Source organism: Triticum dicoccoides, chromosome 7A (assembly GCF_002162155.2).
Source record: "Triticum dicoccoides isolate Atlit2015 ecotype Zavitan chromosome 7A, WEW_v2.0, whole genome shotgun sequence".
NCBI lineage: Eukaryota > Viridiplantae > Streptophyta > Magnoliopsida > Poales > Poaceae > Triticum > Triticum dicoccoides.
Genome location: NC_041392.1, coordinates 86,649,800 through 86,665,038, shown reverse-complemented (window position 1 = coordinate 86,665,038; position 15,239 = coordinate 86,649,800). Strand labels below are relative to the sequence as shown.

Below are 15,239 nucleotides of genomic sequence, written 5' to 3'. Positions count from 1 at the left end.
CTATGTTTGACCAATGCTTCCTTGTATGTCTTGATCCAAGATTTCTCAGCAAAAAAAGACATGGGATTATTGATCAATTCACCATCCTCTTCATCTGAGTGTGCTTCCACTTTATCGTTTGTGGCATGTGCATTATGCAACAAGTAGATTCCTGATAAATGAACCTTCTCCACCCCTTTCCTATCCAACGCGGAGCGGCAGAACTACTCGTCTGCAAAGTGGGAAAGCTCCCTCCCTCCTACCTAGGTGTACCTCTTCATTGGAGCAAACCATCCAGCAACTTCTTACATTTAGAATTCCCTTCTAAGATGGCTATAACCATCCTTATTGACCAGAAAGGAATTGAGAAAGGGGATGCTATAACCAGACCATAGACAGCGTTTCCACATTCACTTTTGAACTTAGGGAAACAGTGAAAGAAGCCCTCATACCCACTCCTCTTTCCCCACCAAACCAACAAGTAGTAGGTTGGTGGGCCTCGGTATCTCTATTTGCTAAGATGGATACCTACACCACTCAATAGTTCCAAATCTTGTTTTTTATCCCATAGGAAAGAAAATGCTTCAAGCTATTTTGTCCTTTCCTCCTCCGTCATACGACGGTCTTCACAACCTTCCACCGGAGGCTTTTCTCTGTTTTCCTCCTCTTTAGCCATTGCTTCTTGAATCATATCTTTGATCTTCTTTAGGGGCAATTTAAACATGTTCGCATCCCGCGGGAAGCGGAAAGCCAGAAAGAGAATTTCCTTCGTTTTAAGAACCGAAAGGAGTTTATCCAGATTTGGTACCAAACCCGAGAAAAACCCTAAATGTTGTCTTCAAAAATCTATATAAGCAGGGTTATAGGAATCCTGAGATTCCCCTCCCTCCGCTTTGGAGGAGAAGCTTCTTCTATGGCTATGGCCAAAAGGAGAAATAGTCCTGTTCATTATATTCCTCCTAGAATCCAAGGCATTTCGTCGGAATACATCCTGTCTTTTCACCTTTGTAGTCCTATGCATAGTAAGTACTATAGCCCCAATCATAGCTACTAATAAAATCAGACTAGAAACCAAAAACCAGACGGAATAGTAGGTATAAAGCAAATTGCCCAATGTTTCCAAATTAGTCCAACTTCATACCTTTCCGGCATAAACCGTATATCTCAGAGAGGTCGTATTTCTGTGGGTTGGTAGTAATGGAATGGTTTCATTATCTAAAATGAAGAACATCTCCCACCAAAAGATCAGTCCAATAATACCACTCACTGGTAAATAGCGCAATACTTCTTCGTGAATCTCCGCTATTTGAATATTGAACATCATAACCACGAATAGGAATGAAACGGCAATAGCTCCTATATGAACTACTGGGGAGATCATAGCGGAGAAGTCGAGACCTAACAAAATAAGTAAACCAGAAGTGTCGCAAAAGACTAGGATGGGAAACAAAACGGAATGTACCGGATTTTTAGCACGTACAACCATCAAACCAGAGACCAAAGCAGGGCTCGACAAAACAGAAAGTATCATGGTACGTCGTCCTCCCTTGAAATGGAACTTGAATGCTGGAGCAAGAAGACGCATTCAAGTCGATCTATTACAACCAGCGCGGTTGTTCGTATTTCATTTTCTTCTTCCAAGCCGACGCTCTTCTTATAAAAGAAAGCACTCACTGAATTACTTACTGAATCTCGTCTTTCTCTCGGGGCCGAGAATTTTTTACGTGTCCAGGTCGATCAGAGGTTCGGCTTGCTTCTCCCCCACCCTCGCCTATGAAATGGATAACCCTTGCTGCCATAGCAACAGGATTTTAAGGGCTTCTGTTGAAGCGGAATAGGAGGAAGCCATGCATTATTTCAAGCCCCCCCCCCCCCTTTACCTTCTCTTTCTATTCTATAAAAAGGTGAACATCTAATCTAGGCCCGGTCGCCTTTCTATGAAGGCGAGCAGCCCAACCCCCTTGTTGAAATTTGGATATTAAGGAAGCCGTATTTCGCAATAGCAGCTCCGAGAAGCTGGGCTTAGGGTGCACCTCATGCGGTCGTTTCAGTGACTCAATTGGCTGGCTTCCCTCAGCTCAGACTGGTGTCGCCACCTCTCCCAGGACCGGAATGATTATCCTCGCCCGATGGGTCTACATTCATCCTTGAATGTCGTCGGGTACTCTTCACTTCCCCGCCGTTCTTGTAACCGTCACCTATAATCCGCGCAGGTGTGTCCACACCCCCTAGAGTGGACGAGAAAGAAAGGATTTTTTCTCGGAGCAACCCCCCCCCAGGTTCCAGACCCAGGAGTTCACTTTCCCGTATGAGCATTCGGTACATATATAAGTCAGTGGAAGAGTCAAAGGGTCACCACTACTGAGGATCTCCCCCCTTATCTTAGAAGGGTTGTCTAAGGGTTCGCCGCGGTTCATTGATGTGCTTACACACTAGGCTACCCTTCTCCGAAAGCTCCACGGGACCACCTATCACTAGTCTTCGACCAAAGGGGTTTATTGCACAAAAAGGCCGGGACGCAGGCTCCCGCAGAGGAAAGCCCAACGAATGTCAGATGCAAAGCCCCGCACCTCATTAAGATCATATTGGCATACTCTCCTAAAAAAAGAGCAAACCCCATTGAAGACGGGAGTGAGGTACAACAAGGCCATTTCCGTCCACCTTCTCACGGAGCCGTACGTGGACGTTACCGCTCATACAGCTCCCAGCCAGCAAGCAGTTAGCTTTCCTCTAGAAGTCATGGAAGTGTGGATAAATCGACAGAAGGTTTTTATTTCTTAAAAAATCGCCCTGACCGTCCTAAATATGGACGGAGAGCGGTCTCGAGTTTTTCGGGGTCCTCGAGATCACATTTTAGGTCGAGTAGAGACGCTAGGGAGTCTGTGGGCTTCCCTTGGCATTTCAAGATGGCCTCTATCGTCTTTTTGAGAGCCTCATGTTTGCCCGTCAAGGGGCATTTGACATCCAGAGACAAAAGCAGTCCCACACGAAACTGGGAATTTTCCCCAATGGACGTAACCAGCTCTGCTTTCGCGGTCTCAAAAGGAGAAGCCCCGAACGCTTGCAGTTGCTTTTTTCTCTTTATTCCTTCTAAGCGAGCCTCTAAACACTCTACTCCTACTTTAAACTTAGAGTCTTATTCTTCCAATTCTTCCAAAGACAAAGTAGAACTTCGTTTTGAGGAGTTTGCCCCCCGTTCGCCGCCGTCCAGCTGGCGGCTACTCTGGGATGGATCGAGGTTTAGGCCAGGGGGCTTGCTCCCTTTCTTCTGGAGCTAAGGAAGGACCTGCGGGTGGCGTTTCCGGTAAAGGGGGAATCTCAAGGAGGGTCTCCAGACCTTCGAAGTGCCCCACCACCAGGGTTGGCGTTTTGTCGACGACCCCCTCTGGCTCCGGGCTAGAGGTAATTTTGATGATCTCCCCGGCCCTTTGTTCCTCGTCACCATCGCAATAACAATAAGGAGACGCGGTGACGTCGTCATCTAGAAGGAAAAGGAAAACCCCAAAGGTACCGAATGGAATTCTACTTGTCGGGCTTGGATTCGTTTCGTTTATCAAAAATCAAAATAATAAATAACAACCCATAAATAAAAGAGAAATTATGATAACAAATCTAAAGTGAAGCCAATCGCTTATAAAAATAAACCAGTCTCCTTTTAAAAGGAACTGGCCAATTCACTTCGAAAAACTACGTTCTAACTTGAGCAGAAAAATTGGTGGCATTTGACATCTAAAGTTTCACCACCCCTACTACTGCCCGAAATCCTGCTTTGGTGAGCTTTCCCCAAGGTGACACCGAAGGTCTACCTCCTTTCGTGCGCCCCTCACCTCCTCCATGAGGATGATCCACTAGATTCATTGCAACATCATGAACAATGGGGCATCTGCCTAAGCACCGGCACCCCCACCACGCTTACGGCTCTATACCTACTAGACCTGTATTCTGTAAAGCTTTCTTTCTATATGCTAATTCTCATGCAGTTCATATTGTCGATATGAGTATAATTGCCTCGAGAAATAGATAAGAATTCCTTCCTTTACCGGTAAATGAATAGGAATCAGGTTAATAAAACCAGAACTGTTTCCGCCTTCCTCTCGAACTGAGCTATTTCTCTGAAATATACAGTTTCACATCATTACAGGAAATCCTATACCTGTGTATTACCACCCGGTATGGAGCCATCGTCGTCTTCGGTGTAGCGTGAAGACCTTCCCACGGTCTTCGAGTCGTTCTTGACTGGCTAGCAAGCACCAGTGGAATTTAACCGCCTTGTGGTCGGGACACCGCCTTCTTCTCTAGAATCACGCAAGTGGTACCGCTCCCCACGGTAAGGAGAAAGACCTTAAGGCATAAACTAGAGCCTGAGCCCACAAGATAGTATTTTCTCGGTGACGATAGTGGCCATTTTCCGGTTCAGTGGTTGTATCCAGAAAGATTCTAGAGTCATTTGCCGTACCCTCCCAACCAACCATCACATATGTGAAACTCATGTGAAAATAAAAAGCACACAAACTCTTCTGTGTTGGCGAAACTCGTTTTCCACGATAATGTATTTGGTTTGCTGTTGGAACTCGGGCAGAAATGTGTGTCCCGGATGCAACGTTATTCTAGAAATGCAAAAATTAGAATAATAGATGAATTAGAAAACTCAACTGTTCTTTTCGGTACCGCTTGAACTAACTGGCCCAATTCTTGGTAGGTACTTATTAGGGGGAGAGCCAACCACCGAATGAACAACGATCTCCCGGTCCCACTTGATTCCTGGGGAATTTAGGGAACCCTGCGTACTTGACTCTTTTAAGAGGAAGAAATTCGAAGTGAAATATCTAGAATATGCTTTACACTCCATTTTCACACAGGTATGCCCCCCTACCTTTCTGTAGATTGATGCACTAATAAGACTCCAAATCCTTGGTTTGAGCATCCCTTTCTTTTGTAACCTCTCTTAGGAACTTCAAACAGAACAAGGCTAGGATCCTAATCTCTATTCCTTCCTCCTTGGCGTCAGATAACTCCAATAAAGCATGACTGAAGTAGATATAAAACGTGTCGAAGAGCAATAGACTCTTTTTTTATAGAGCTTATCATTGTCATTGATTGACCAGCATGACTTATGGATTGCATTTTATACTGTGCTATTTGAATAGCGAGATTATTGAAAGGCGGAGGAAATAGACTTTCTTGCTCCTGCATCATTCTTGCTAAGGGCATCTAAGGAACTAATCAAAGGTTACGAAAGAGAAGGCTTGAAAAGGAGCTTACTTTTCCCGCTAATGCTACTTCCGCTATCTCGTAAGGAGGATACGACTCATAAACCTCCCTTGGTATTTGGGTAGGGAGAAAGATAATTAATTAGACTGAGTGAGGAATGTATACAACTACTGCTCAAAAGGCAATAAGAAGCACACACTCCTACTAGACATGGAAGGAGTAAACCTAAAATATGCTTTCTTCCCTTATGTTGAATCGACTTCCTTGTCTCTTTCTAGAAAGTCAGCAGCTGGACCAAGGTGACCTACTGGGAAATGAAAACATAATTGGTTCAATCGAGTACTTATAAGCCGAACGGAGTTCTCTCTCATATTGTTATGTTTACCTGGAATGCCATCAGCCTGCTCTCAAGGAACAACTCGAATCACTGCTGACGCGGGACTTGCTTTCACCAATAGCTAGTTTAGTTACAAGGGTGTATACAAAGGTCTGCTTATAGGTTGAAAAAGCCTGTAGAGATAGCCTAGATAGACAAGAAGATATATGTATTTCATAGAGCTAGCTAATAAAGCTTTTGTTAACTTCAAATAGGCTATTGAATGCAACGGCAAATAAAGAAGAAGAAAGTGCCAGAGCTAAGAGCTAATAGATTCCCAGTCTATGCATGGATAAAGGAATGATAAGAGCTATGAGCAGTTTATTAAACTACACTACGGCTAATATATATAAGGAATATTCAGTGTACGCTAGCTATGCATGGATAAAGGGGGGCTAGCATCACCAGTAGCTCTTGCTCTTGCAGCAACTGTTGCACTACAAGCACAAGCTATTCTTCTAACTTGCTTGACAAACTGATGGACCTTGACACACTGATGGAACAATGCGGCCGACTCACTCACCTGCCTCCCTTTAGTAGGAATCTGAAGAGGAAGGAGCCTTAGCTGCTTCTATTCTATGCAATTCTCTTCTCATCCCTGCGCCTGTTCGGCACATAAACTAACAATCCTGCTACTTCTCCTTACAACAACTGCTGAAGCTGAGAGGCTAGGGGACTCGGGTCAGGGCGGGATGAGTGCTGCTATATGGTTTGAACCCTCTATCTGTAGATCATTCCTTTTACTGATTTCTAGCTTTTTGGAGGCACAAGTAGTTGATCACTTAGACGTACAAGATTCTGAAAGGATTGTTCTCTCTAGGCACATCTTAGGAAGGATTCCGTGTCCCTCCAACTCCATCCATTGGGCGGCGTCTTTTCATCCGGAGAAGTTGTCACAGCGATAGCCATGTCTGATCCCCGTATCTGTGAAAGAGCAAGGTCTTCCTAGTGGAGTCTAGAAAAAGAGCCGGGTATTCTGAGTGGAGTCTGGAATGAGACCTGCTGCCTCTGGCTTGACCATTAGCTGCCCTATCTGTTATTGGCATGGCATTCCTGAACCCATAGAAAAAGAAGGATTAGGAGACGTCCATCGAAATAGACTAGGAGGCCTCTCACTAGCGCTATATAAGCTGCCGGATTCCCTTTCACTTAAAGCCATTCCAACAATCTATTCGTCGTAAGCCCTTCTAGCAGCAATACAAACGTCCCTCCATCTGCATCTCCCTAACAGTCTATGCACGTGGATCTCTTCTACTAGTGATTCAATTGGGGCCAATCCTGCCGCATCCACGTCCTTCTATCAATTAGTGGAATCCCCAAAAGCGGAAGAAGTTCTTTGCGCTAAATACCTTCTTTGCAAGCCGTGGTCCCACAACGGACCGAAATGGCCATCAGAAAGCAGATTCATTTTATGATAGAAAAAGAATCTGCTTTCTTCTGGCACATGTATTTCTAAAAGGATTCCATCTTTGGAAAAGCTCGTTTGCACCTTGCATTGAATTAAACCACTCCTTTCACCGCGGATAAAGACTTGGTGGGTGGGGATGAGACGCTAAGGTAGGGTTCGGTCTAGATGAAACTATCTTTAACATGAGCTTCTTCCTTGTGCGAAGTACCAACTTATTGGAATTCAGCATTGCATATTCACTACCGAGATCTCTTATAAGTTTTGGGACCAGAATGAATTCTTCCTACAGATGCCATAAAGGGTGCGGTTTAGCAACCAAACGTACAATGACCGAAACCAACAGCTCCATCATTTCTGAGAACTTCTCTCTCGCATAGAGGAGATCTTGGCACTACTTTATGTGTTCAATCCAGGGAGCCGCCCTCTTCTTCATATCTTGCTTGATATTGGTTTCATAATGAAAAGAGGAAGGAGTGTCGAAGCGATGTCGCTTCTCTGCTCTCAGCTCTTTGCTCGAGATGATGTGATCTGATTGATCAGTCTAGAATCTGTAACCAATTGGCTAAGTCGCTAAGTCATTGCGGACACTTGCCATCCTCTCATATCGAAAGACGAACAACGACTTCTGGGGTAAAACGGAGGGCTAAAACCTGAGCCTCTTTTTCCATCCCAGGGGGTAGCGATTTCAAGAGTACTTGGTTTAAAACTTCCAGTTTATTCAAGTAGTTTCACTCGATGAAAAATGCATGCAAAATGCATTCTATTGCTGATTCTCTGTCAGGCATTACACCTCTGTCCCAAGTTGTTCGTGTTAAGGTGGCCAATGGCGCTGAGTTAACTTCCTTGTTTCTTCTGCTTGATTTGATCTTTGCAAGTATCTGCTGATACCGCTCCATCACATCAGCCAAGGAGCCCCACATTCCAGAGTGCAATGAATGCAACTCAGAAGCCATTCTTATCTGTCTATGCCCCATATCTTGGATCCGGGTCTGCGTATGAATAGTATTCGTATCACAACCGAGCAAGAGGATTGACTTACTAATTTCAAGCGGAAGTGGGGATTGAACCCAGTAGATACCTAGCAGCTAAAAGAGGTCCAAAGCACCGGATATGGCTCAAATAGTCCTTATAGAAATGATCTACGAACTATAACCTTTCGATAAGAAAGATTAGTTACACAAGATATATTATTCTTTCTCACTTCCTCTAGAAACCAAAGGGAGAAGGAGTGGGAGTTGAAAGCGACAGAGATAAAGTACCAGCAGCTGCAGTCGTAGGTGGAAGCCTTTCTTTCTTCTTGCACGTATTGAGCTTGGTGCTCCTTGAGATCTCGGAATAGCTCCGAACCAGCGACCTTGAGCGGGTCTCCTCAAAACCACCATAACTACCCGCTGCGAGCCATGGTCCTTGTATGCTAAGGCGGAGATTAATTAATTGCTGCCACAGTAGGCACCTATCTGTAGACAGATTGGATCGATAAATATATAAAAAACTTGTCAAGCTTTGCAAGGTCCCCTTCTCAGAACAGCAGCAAGTCAGCACCAGGTCAAATTCTCCAATAATGGTAATATACCATAAACAATCATCCTTTAGGAGCTATATTATCCTTCTAGGGGAGCTAGTATAGTTGGCCATAAGGTCACACCCCTTCTTCATTCCATTTTCTATTTTAGAACTTCGGGTTTCAAAGACTTTTCCCACAATAGAGGCTTTGTTCTTTTTTAGCAGAAAGAATGAATCTAGTATCGACGGAATGGTATCTATCTTCTTAATATTCGTTTTCCAGGGGAATGAGCCAACCCACATAAGAGTGCCTACTAGCTTGTCACGAACGTAGAGGAAAAGAAGTAAGATACCCCCGCCCCCGAGCCGGGACCCCTTCTTCTTGTACCGCTAGTGGTCTTGGATGAAGAACCACAAGAGCAACTTGAGGTGGTCGAGGAGGAGCCACAAGAGCAAGATGGAGGTTAAAATGAGACAGGTGGTAATACTTCTTTGGAATTGCCGCTTGCACTATGCAGAGAGACTAGGACTAATGCTGGAAAGCCTCCGGCCCGATATGGCTATGAGCATGACATTGCAAATTGAGTTTCAGACTCTTATGTCTCACCCGCACACAAAGCATTCATTGCATCTCTACAATCAGTGTCTATTCCAAAGGATTGGAAGGCTGCAAAGCTGGATCCCCGGTGGAAAGAAAGACGCAATGAAGGAGGAGCTTGGTGCACTTCAGAAGAACAAGACGTGGGATCTTCTTCCACTCCCAGCAGGAAAAAGAGCAGTTGGATGCAAATGGGTGTTCACCGTAAAACAGACTCCAGAGGGTAAGGTGGATAGATAGAAGGCAAGGCTAATTGCAAAAGGTTATAGGAAGATGGGAGATAGACTATGATGAGACCAAAGCACCATCGGCGAAGATGGACACGGTGAGAACCTTAATCTCATGCGCAGTCAACTTACTTTGGGTGGCCTTTACATCAGCTAGATGTGAAGAATGCTTTTCTTCATGGTGGTTATTTACAAGAAGAGATCCATATGGACATTCCTCCAGGTTTTGGAACAAACAGACTGATGGGAAGGTGTGTAGGCTCAAGAAATCTTTGTATGGCTTGAAACAGTCGCCACGGGCGTGGACAGGTTCAGGAGAGTTGTTTGTGGTATGGGCTACTCTCAGTGTAATGGAGATCATACAGTACCGGCATAGACGAATCCATATCACCATTTTGGCGGTGTATGTGGATGATATTGTGATTACTGGAGACGATGTTGAAGAAATCAAATGTTTGAAGGCAAGACTGGGAGAAGCATTTGAGGTAAAGGATCTTGGACCTCTTCGATACTTCCTTCGGATTGAGATTATTCGGTCGAAGAAGGGGGTAACATTAAGTATAGTGAACAGGTAGCTGATTGTTTTACTAAACGAGTAGGTCCTTGTGAGGGTTTAGCAATTTGTAACAAGATAGGCATGTTAGATATCTTTAGCTGGGGGAGTGTTGAGTATTGGGCTGGGCTGTATAGTGTGTGTTAGGCCCCATGGCTCATGTACCTTGTATGTATAGCAGCACATAGGAGCAATGGAAGAGATTGATGATCACTCATCAAATAATACCCATGAAACGAATCCAGAATCAGTGAGTGGTGAAGACCACTCACCCCAATAGGAATATGGAAGACCTAATTATTGAAGAGAATAGTACAATTAACAACTAAACCTAAAGGGATCCACTTGTCACAAAAGCAGTCTATAACTAATAGGAAGCGCCTATCTCTTACTTGATATCTGATTGATCTTGCAGAGCTGAATTGTTTGAACTTGATCGACCTTAAACGCTAGTTCAATTCCAGGACGACATCATATAATATACGCGAGGCTCAACCAATGATTTTGATTAGACACTTCTCCTTGTTGAATGAGAATGAAGGAAGAGTGTCGAACGACTAAAGCTAACAGCCAGCCCGGATACCTAAACTGAAGAGGATGTCCCACCATAGCAAGATATGATACAGACCAATTAACTGGTAAGCCAACCTTCCCCATTGCTTTTCTTTCAACTAACTAGAAAAAGAAGGGGGCTCTTACGCGACTAGGCCGAGGAAACCTCCACTACTGGCTGAACTGAAACACATCATCCCATCCATTCCATCAAGTAAGTACGGGTCCCCAGTGACATATTAAAGAATGCCAACTTTCTCCCAACCGGTCTGTGAGAAGAAATGCCTAGATACTCGGTATGAGGAGAGCTCGGTAAGCAGGCAAAGAGCAGGGTTTGGTAGGCTGAGCCTCTTCTGGGGCAGGAAATTGGTCTATACCCACAGTTGCTTTTGTTTTTTCGTATGGCACTCTACGGTGATTTGCGAAGTTGTTGTTTCTGACTGTAGCCTGTAAGAAAAGAAGTGTGTCTGCATCGATCGCATCAAGATTAATTTATTTTATTTTTCATACGCATTTCATTTCACTGGGCTGCGGTTGGCCTTAGCTTTAGTAGCAGGGTTGGCGCTTTCTTTTCAGTGAGGGAATGGCTGGCGCTATCACCCATGGCACCTTCATCCTCAGCAAGAAGTGAGTAGTTGGCATTTCCGGTTTTCAAACAAATGGATACAAATTGACCTTGTGGATCTGATGATACCACGCCTGGGAGACTTTCAGAAGAATAAGAAGAAGAAGGCGGATTCAATTCTTCAAGTCAAAGTCAAGGGCTACTGGCAGTTTCCTATCAATAACGATCCTTTGGATCTATAATCATTGAAAGAGGTCTCTATATTACAACAATTGAGAGTTGCCTCTTGCTATCACTACCTCGTACCAATCAAGGAGCTCTAAAGCATGCTGAGCTGGCCGGGCGGGATCACTAGCTTCCGGTAATATGTGCTTGTCACTTCACTCGAGCCTTGAGAGAATCCGCCAAAGCCTATATCTACAAAAACGAAAGAGAAAGAAATAAGCAAATCTGAATAAGTTGATAGGAGGGAGTGTGGTGTTCTGTTCAAGATTTCTCTCAAGCCTAAACCTTCAAAGCTAACTAGTAGGCTTTGGATCCATGGCTCTGACCTGGTGGAAGGTACTCTCCAGTAGCAAAAGTGAGTTCTGCGAAAAACAGTGATTCTGCTTTCCTTCGCAATTTGGCCCATAGTAAGAAAAGGTAAGGTTGCGTAAGATGTGGGAACTCGTAACTGACTATCGAACACAACTGAGAGTTCACTACTGGTCAAGTACACCAATTCCGCTCATGTTAAACTTACTGGAAAAAAACTATAGTAAAATGGTAAGATGAATCAGTCAAAGGCAATTCAATATCCAAATCATCATAATAAGAATAGGGACTCGATCAGAGCATATACTACCAGATAGAGAGCGAGGCAGATGGAGGGGATTATGGTTCCAATTTGTTGGCAGGTGCTTTCGCTGTAAAAGCAAAGGAACTTTTCAAGAGTTTTGATGAATTGAAAACCGGTTCTGCTTCGCTCTTGCTTTGTGGTCTTGAGCAAGGAACTACTCAGATTCGCACCCTGATGTTTATTGGAAGGAAAAGCCAGAAAGCAAAGAGGTTTGGTTTACGTATGGTGGAAGGTTACATTTTCCAGTCGGAACGATGGAGCTCTAAATAAAAGGTATGAAATCCAATCCCTTATCTTTCTTAAGCGTAGGGATGAAAGCCAAGAATGAAGTCGTCTCATCTCGTATGGTAGCCTATTCTTTACCTCTCGTTCCAGGGTTGGATGCAACATTTCTATGTTATAGATAGGTGAGTTGAGCAATACTTGTTTTCGCTTATGTAATGCCATACTTGGACTTTTCGCTTGCCACTATGGATATGAGAGTAGTGCAAGACCGGGACAGAGGAACCATAGGAATGTTATGTCAGGTTCCTTGCTCACTTCTCAAGCCCAATATCATTCCTCCAACTCGGACTTTCATGCTATAATTAAGAACCCCCCTAAACAATGACAGCGTACCGAGCGGGCCCTACGTCTATCGGGGAGCTCAAATCCGCACTAGAGTGCGGCACGTCTCGATCAATACATCTCGAATCTAAAGAGAGAATGTTATTGTTATGCTGTCCCCACTCTGGAGTATGATTGACCATATCATCCAGCAAGTGGTCTTAAGCGCTCAGTGCATCCATACTGAACTCGAATGTGCGCGCTTCGGAAGATAAAGTAATGCGAACTACTAACTGTTATGCCGGCTTGGCCCGATCAAGACTTCTATCCCTCAGAAACTGTCTCGCGTCTTATCCGTGTGCGCGGTTGAGGAAATTGAACTTCGTATTCTTCTTGGGTCTGGCTCGTGGGCCGACGTCGTCTTGTGTTGTAATCGGGGCACGAGTATTCGAAGTAGAAGCGCTAACATTCCCCCTTCCTTGAGAAAGCGCTTGACCCCAAGCCGGTGCATAAGGAAAACGAGTCTTCAGGTCGATGAGGTCCTCCCAAGTATTGTCCAGTGCCATCGACTCGGACCAGCGAATCAAGCCTTGTTCCAGGACTTGATCTCCCTTTATTACTTATACCAATGACTCACCAAAACTTGCATAGGGACAGAGGGATTGTCAGTCTCAGATGGTAAACGAGAGGATACCTGAGACAGTGGGCGGGGGAACAACACGTCGAAGCTTAGAGACGTGAAAAATACAGGGTGCACTTGAGAAGTTGAAGGTAGCTCCTGGTGTTAATATGGAACAGCACCAACACGTGCTAGAATCTTGTAAGGCCCAAAGTATCGGAAGGAAGGGTTGTGGCATTCTTCCCCTAAAAGGTGCACATCCATCGATTCCCTCATCTAGTGTAGTGCTCTGTTCAGAGACCAAGGAAGCTATTAGTTTGAGTTCCTGATTTCCCTGTTACCGACTAGATTGCTTACCGACTTTCATGATGGAAGAAGATACCGACTTGAGGGAAGGCAGTACAGAGCAGCAGCCTAGGGATAAGCAGGAATTTAGGTTAGCTTTTCTGTTTTCCGAATCTTACCCACCTGAGAGTCCTAGTCTCGAAAGGGCGCCTTGGCCATCCAGCCTTATCGCAGAATTGATCCAAAAGTTGTGAGCCGATAGAAGTGGAAAGATAGCAGGTTTCAGAAAGGAAATATTCCAATGGTTAGATTACATCCATCTCGGTCAACGATGGGGATTTGTGAAGGTATCAAACTTAAGCTATCTATAGAATGACAATTTTTGATGTAGCTTCACGTCTACCTATACCAAAGGGTTTCTATAGTATGCCGAACTAGTGACAGTATCAAATGGTCAATGCCTACCTCAAAGGTTTGCATCTATAGAGTTACGAATTGCCTACGGTGAGTGTTCCTTCTGCCCCAATGGTCTACGAAAACGGAAATGCCTTCCATAAGATGATGAAATCGTTTTTCTACCTTCTGCCTCTGAGGTTTCCCTTCTCTTCCAGCATTCTTGAAACCTGACAATCAAACTATTGCATATGGAGGACAAGTCAAAAGTAGATTCATTCCATCGTCAAAACTAGAAAGGTAAACAATTGCATCGAAGGTCAAGTATTGGGAAAGGTACAAGGTGTTTTGGCCACCCCTCAATTCAAGAGTTCCGATTGGATCAAGAAGAAAATCCCTATTCCTATCTTTTTATCCAACTTGAATGATTAAAGGTCAAGTAGTGACATCCTATTACCCTAAAGGGTAAGTTGTGTTGAAGTCAATCAAAGGCTGAACTGCAGTTGCCCTTTCATTCACCTAGAATTTTGGCTTGCTCTTAGAGTGGACCACATTAGAGGTATTGGAACTACGTTTCGCGTATCCTTTTTTCTTAGGAAATACTACGATCCAGTAGCTATAAATAGAAAGCAGAACCTCCTTATGTCTATACATAGAAAGAAGGAGTCCCAGGACCGAGTCATAGACTGTGCTAACTCCATGCGTAGCGTAGGAGATGGATGGGGGAAAAGGCGTCACAGGAAGGAATGATCCAATAAATCCAGATAGCCACGAAAAGACACTTCTACCGATCGGTCTTCGCCCTCCCATACCTCCTAAAACAACGGTAGTTTGCTTCTTTTTGTTCAATTGTACCTGGCCCAAGCGCCTATCTATTTAGTACTTTCGAGTAAGAAAGCAACTTGACATTATGATCCCCGAGAAGAGGATTCGTATTATAGTAGGTTTGTTTTCCATTTCCAGGTCCCATCCTTTTTTTCGGGAAATTCTTTTTTCATTTTCCCATCGGCCTAGAATTGCCTTTCCTTCTCCTTTTGATTTTCGTATCATTATTATTACTTTGGTTTCTTAATAGGGGGGTGATTCATCATGTAACCCGTTCCCCCAACGAATTGCATTTTCTTTTTCTTTGATTTTTGTTTACCCATGGATTTCATTTTGAAACTGTTTTATTAGATGACGGAGAGAAAGTTTTACCAAATCCTGCAGGGGGTCAGGCTCAACCCACAGACGCACCGCCAGTTCTGCCAGATCCAGCGGGGGATCAGGCTCAACCCGCGGATGCGCCCCCCGCTCTGCCTGCTCCACCAGTTGAAGTCCCTGCCATTTTGAACCCGCCCCAGGTTCCGTCATCCTTGGATCCAGGCAGAAGGCCGGAGGATCGAGTGCAAGATGGCGCAGAGGCAGCAGCCATGGGGGCTGCCAAGGGCTGTTGCTCGTCTTTTGTCGAGTGTCTCTACACCATGTGGTGCGATAGCTTTTAGCAGGGCGCAAATGTAGGAAGGCTCTTCTAAACAGCGTCCCTTTCACTTCATGTGAAAGTAGCACAAATTATATAAATAAGAATAAGAATAAGAAAGAGAAGC

General features: G+C 44.4%; 2 pseudogenes; one reads left to right on the top strand and one right to left on the bottom strand.

Annotated features, from left to right (window-relative positions):
• Positions 1-647: 647 nt before the first annotated feature.
• On the bottom strand, positions 648-1,679 carry LOC119331553 (annotated as a pseudogene).
• A 451-nt stretch (positions 1,680-2,130) lies between these two features.
• Positions 2,131-14,985, top strand: LOC119333167 (annotated as a pseudogene).
• The last annotated feature ends 254 nt before the right edge of the window (positions 14,986-15,239 follow it).